This window comes from Ornithodoros turicata, chromosome 3 (genome assembly GCF_037126465.1).
Source record: "Ornithodoros turicata isolate Travis chromosome 3, ASM3712646v1, whole genome shotgun sequence".
Classification (NCBI taxonomy): Eukaryota; Metazoa; Arthropoda; class Arachnida; order Ixodida; family Argasidae; genus Ornithodoros; species Ornithodoros turicata.
Genome location: NC_088203.1, coordinates 74575855 through 74581838, shown reverse-complemented (window position 1 = coordinate 74581838; position 5984 = coordinate 74575855). Strand labels below are relative to the sequence as shown.

The window sequence follows — 5984 nt, the reverse complement described above, 5'->3', positions numbered from 1 at the left end:
ATATGCGAGATGGCAGCTGTACTTTGTAATCAGTAATACTTTCTTTTGTATAAAATTCTTGTGGGTATTTGGACATGCAGTGTGATGCACCTGTGTTCATTTTGTGCATTTCCTGTAATGTGCTATTAGAATACACCATGGCCATGGAGTTAGGTGTTATGTAACACGAAGTTTGTGGCACAAACCATATTTGGCCCTTTTTCCTCACCATCATAAAATGAAAAATTACGTTCTTAGTTGCCTTGCTTTGCTGTTGTACTTGTTACATGCCTCAACAAATAGGTGATGAGTCAGTTGAGAGGTTTTGCATGTTTGAATGTATTAAGTCTGCTTTATGTCTCATTTTTCATATTAGTCTGGCATACACGTGGGCAAAAGTAGATAATGAAGAAACAAGTTGGCGTTATAGGCAAGCAGTACACCACAATTTACCTTGTATGTCAATCCACATCTTGCGTGAACCAGCATGACATGGAGCTGTGGGCATAGAAGTGCTTCTTCAGGCTGGAGAAGGCCTACTTATTAACGAGCAAGTCCTTGATGCTCTGCATGAGTTCTTGATGCTCTGCATTCTAACGTCAAATACTGCATCACTGCACCCAGTCACACCTACACACAGTTGCACTCAGGCATTTCATTCAAAGGAACCTTTTATTTTTGTCACTGTTGTCCCATAACCGCAGTCTGGCAAAGCACTGCAATCAGCCACATCTGTAATCAGTTGCGTGCCCATGGAAGATGCACCAACAACGTGGATTGAAGCATCTGGTCGTTGTAGAGTCTTCATGTTGTACTTTTATGATGCTCACTGCCTCGCCAGAGATTGAGTAGATTGGGGACTTACGATTGGCCACACATCCGAGAGCAGTGTTGAGGATATGAATCTGCACCTTAAAATTGCGGCTTCCGAGTTCATTTAGCAAATGAAAGCTCTCAACGTGGTCTCGCTCACTACTGCTCTCCTGCCATTGGGTTCCATCAATTTTTTAACAATATTTTGTGGCTTTACATCGCATGACAACCATGATCATGAGCTTCACGAGAGTGGTCAACCAGTGGATAATTTCGTCCTCGTGCCAGTTTTTAACATGCGAACAGACCTTCGCAGACGGCGTTCTGTAAAATTATAATAATTTGGGTTTCACGCCACGGGACAACTATGACTATCAGTGACGCCATAGCACGTCTGTGAATTAATTTTGCCCACCTGAGGTTTCCTTTATAGCGTGTGTGTGTATGCACACTGGAAACAGCATTTAGCATCCCTCCTGGACACGTCATGTGTAAAGAACCCCTACCAGCCACCGAATTGCTAGCCTCCTCGACAAGGTTCAAACCTCGGGCGGGATGGCATTCCGTTATCAACATTCCGCGCCTAAGCCATCCGTACCCTGCTGGTAGGTAAAATAATAATAATTCGGGGTTTACGTCACGAGACAACTATGCTCAAGAGCGACGCCACAGTGGTCAGTCTGTGGATTAATTCTGCCCACCTCAGGGTTCTTTAACGCGCGTGAAATCTCACATACGGCTTTACGTCCCTTCCAGCGTAAGCAATCCGTACTCGCCTCCGAATTGCTAGTAGCTAAAATAATTGTCATTACAATTTTAAATCCAGCCCCGATTTCATTTTGCTCTACCTTCATTCCTGTTGAGATTTGAGTCCAATTTGTACCAGTCCAATCCCCAACACTGCTTTACGAGCACACTGCAAACAGTTCTTGCCATGACTGCAGCACACTTGTAGCAGTCCATCATCCAGTGTCATCGCTTGGTGGTCTCGCTCCAGTTTTAGTGCATGGTTGGGAGCATACTGTCAGGAATTAGTAGCGTGACACCTGCAAATTTTTTGTGCAGTGCTTCCTGTAAAACCCTTTATTTCCGCGCGCCGTTAATTTTCGCTAATTTCGCAAACTGAAGAACTTCGCGAAAATTTTAACGTACACATGATACACAGTGAAAAATCCGAAATTCGCGAAATTCAGCGGTCGCGAAACTACCCCAATGACCCATTCGCGAAAACTAAGGGGCGCGAAATTTAAGGGTTTTACAGTACGTCACGTTACAAACATCAACAATGCCTTTGATAGCTGCTATTACTGCCCTGTACCCAGCAGGGTACACTGGTTAGACAAGAAACTGTACCGACATACACACCTTGCTTAGTACCTTGCATATCTGAAGCCTGTCCTTGACTCTGATGGAAAGGCTTCGCGAATGGTGTTCACAGCACAAGCTGGAATCACCATGCACTTGTTTTTTCCAAGCTTGTGCCACACCCACCTCACGAACTGGCGGTACGCTGTGTACTGCAATAATACACAGAATGAGAGAAGAAATGTAATGCCACTTTCGTATTGGACACATCATAACCAGAAACAAACGTGGTCGTAAAGTTGAAATCATGCTTACTTGTGAATATGTGCGCTCATCGGTTCCCGCTGGCCCCGAAGTTCAAAGTACGCCACCTTAAGCACGGTTTCGTTGAGGCATAATAATTTGAAATCTTCGTGCTCCGTGATACACGAGAAGCTCAGTGGCTCAGCGGTGCCCTGGAGCTCCTTACAGCAGAGGCACTCTTCTTTAGTGGGCATGGCGACGCATGACCCACAACGGCACCTGTAACCGAGAGGTGCTTAGAGAATCCGTCGCGGCACGAATCATCCGTTTCTTGCGCTATATGATAATGAATCGCCAGCCATTATTTACCAGTCTGTGGAATTCAGGCGGCTGCTGCTCCCGCACGCTGCCGCGTCAACATGCTCGTCCCGTTGAGCTCGCGGAGCCGGCGACGTTTCGAAGGCGAGGCTTCCAAATTCCGCCGCCCGTAACAAAATTTGCCTTTCCTTCGAAGATAGGTTGTCGAAAAGATCGCTCCCTTCGGCAGCCGTTTTGTCAGAGTAACAAACACAACAAACACGAATGGGTGCGAGAGTAAGTTTCCCTGCGTTGGGTTCGCTGTGACGAGAGTGCAGTCAAGTACGTCTCGACGTCACACTATGGAAGCCTGCATGGAAGAACACTTGCAGCAGGCTAGAGATCTGCCGAGTTGAGGGGGAAAACCGGAACCAATTTTCAGGGCCGTGGTTTTAATTGTTTTCTTCACCGTTGACTCATGGCACCTCGCGTGGTTCATGGGGTCTGTATGTACTTCAATAATAACAAAAGACCCAAGGTAAGGCGGGGTGACTGGTCAGGGACCCTTTAAAGACCGACGACCGGTGGCGATACGGCTCGACATTACATGTGTGATCCAGCCGTTTCAAGATAAAATGAGGACTTCGCAAATAATGGTATCGGCTAACACCCGTGTGCCCGTAGTACATGTCGTCAAAAAGTTTCAAGCGAGACGCCTTGCGGCGATTTTCCAGTGATGTCCAGCCCAAGGCTGCTTTTAAATCTGCTGATCTGACATCCTGAGAATAATTGTTCCTAACAAACCTTTCAGCTTGATTTTGTACCCTTTCTATTTTCTTCCGAAGACCAATACCAGACGGGTCCCATACTGCGCTAGAATATTCCGAGATCGGGCGAACCTACGACTCGTAAACTGTTATCTTCATATCCTTAGGAGCTGATCTAAAATTTCGTCGCGCAGGAATCAATTATTAGGAATTCAATTCATTCAATTCAATTCAATCTATTTCGTCGCAGGAATTATTAGGCTTCCTTTAGGTGGATATAGTTGGCTCTGCGTAAAAGAAGATATTTTGGGAACAGAATGCAGCAAGACTACAACGCTTGATCAGCAATTCTCAGCTCTTTCTCAGCTCCTTTCTCTCGCTAGAGGGAGTACTGACCATTAAAACGTCAATGCAGACAACAGCAGTGAGCTATTAGGCACGCATTTCCTACCTATAGACCACTACTTCCTGCTATTAGACTCGCAGTTTTATGGGAGATATAAAAATGGAAGCGTTGAACAGCATCATCTGTGCCGGTGTCAAGAAGCCCACAGCCCCTGACGTCTTTTTTGTGGGAAGCCATGTGAGTGTCCTGATGTATTACTGTTTGTAGATCACACGTTAGAGCACCGGTTTGATCAACCGGTTTGGGGCTGCGAACCAGTTACATTTTTGGAGTGGCCAGTCTGGAACTGAACCGGAACGAAATCCAACCAACGCGAACCCGAACCAAACCCGTATTTTTTGCAGTTCGACACCGTGGTACAAATGACTCCCAAAGTTATGGGAGTCATTCAAACGATTCAGACGACTTCCCCGGGGGCGTCATGGCTCCAGTGCTACGATAGAGTAACACGACTCCACTAGGGAGTCAAGCAGCTCCAACGCTACGATGGAGTAGTGTGACCCTCTAGAGAGTCAAACAGCTCCAGTGCTGAAGGGCAGTAATGTTACTCCCTTTTGTTAAGTTGTGCGTTTGGGGAATTCGAGAGCGTGGTCTAGGAGGTACTTTAGTTTCTGTTGTGTATTGGTCTGGGTTGCCAGAGTTGACTTAGAATTGACTGGGTTGACTTAGGTCAGTCGGTTTGAGCGTCTGGAACGGAGACGTTCTTTGTTTGCTCTAGTGTTGTAAGGAACCCAACTGGACATTAAAGTTTCCAACGTATTTTCTTTCATGTTCCACATCTAAATGGCTATTTGTATGTGATTTAGCAAGGATTTTAATGCCACTTAAATGTTATAATTGGTTCTGGGTGAGTTGCGCTTAGGACTCAGCAGCCTCAACGTTGCCCATGTGCAACGATGTCAATTTACGTTTTGTAACGTATTCCGCGAAGTCCGTTTGGCCAAACTAATTTCTATGGTTTGAATGAACGTCCTTGTATAAGCATGAGTCGTTGTGTAACTTCCTTAGCTAAATCTGAAGGCGTGAATCCCCAAAAAGATGCACCCGGCTCTACTGGTGTCTGAACAGCCACAACGTTGGCCCACAGGGGAAGCTTCCCGCTACACAAGCCGTAGCAATTTGTAGGCAACGTGTGGCAGGTCCACTATTATACACTGACACCAGTGCTGAAAACGATACACTGAATAAGGACACATACAGATTGTAAGTTTACTACAGACTGTAGTATTATTCATCAGTGGGCCAATGATATGGATAACTACATGTATAGAGAGAGACTTACGCATATCTGGAATTCGCCGAAGGTGACTCTACCTGGAGCATACACCTTTGTCATACCTAGAATTCCTCATCTGGGAGTTTATTTATTTATTTATTTGGATAATACTGCCGGCCATCAGTTGAGGGCTAAGGCAGAGAGAGCACAATGAGCAACACAGGGACACAGCATCAATTGGCACAGACAGAGCCTAACATAACTGAAATAGCTCAAGAAAACAAGTGATCGCCTAATTCAACATGCTTAGTTGGTCAATAACTTCCTTAGAAAAAGCTGCGGAGCCAGGAATGCACGTCAGGTGTGGTGGTAGCTTGTTCCATTCGCGAGTAGTGCGAGGAAAAAAAGAACAATTGAACAACTTGCTTTCTGCAACGAAACTCACTGATGAGGTTAGCGTGTTTCTGCCTGGTGGTACGACTCTCGTTGAATTTAAGATAGTCGTCGAATTTAAGACCGCTTTTACCATGTACAATACTATGAAAAAAATGAAGACGCCTTACTTGTCTGCGGCAGGCTAAAGGTAACAGGTCTGACGCTTCATACAACGATGTGACCGAGGTATCTCTCCCGTATGGGTTATATACGAAACGCAAGGCTTTTTTCTGGACAGGTACCAGACAATCAATTAGGACTTGCACCTTGGTCCGCTTTTGAGGAACGGATCGGGTTGGTACGGTTCGCTTGGAGAAACCATGTAAACACCTCGGAGCACTCCTATTGCATCCCCAGTAGGTGGCGCTCTACGGATTTCTACGCAAAGTGAAGTGGGAAGTGGCGACAAGACGTGGCGCTCCGCATGGGGCGCACACGACTAAGAATTTCGATTGCTGTTTTCTGAACTCGGCTCGCGCGCATTTTTGTATGCTGGATACTTCGACGGCCAAGACTGTTTTTC

General features: G+C 45.9%; 1 long non-coding RNA gene across 1 annotated transcript; it reads right to left on the bottom strand.

Moving 5' to 3' along the window:
• Positions 1 to 1484: 1484 nt before the first annotated feature.
• LOC135387341 (uncharacterized) lies at positions 1485 to 3263 on the bottom strand. Its single transcript, XR_010421058.1, has 4 exons — positions 2710 to 3263; positions 2413 to 2619; positions 2158 to 2309; positions 1485 to 1838 (listed from the first exon to the last, which is right to left on the bottom strand). It is a non-coding gene; the product is annotated as an uncharacterized LOC135387341 (long non-coding RNA).
• Positions 3264 to 5984: the final 2721 nt, after the last annotated feature.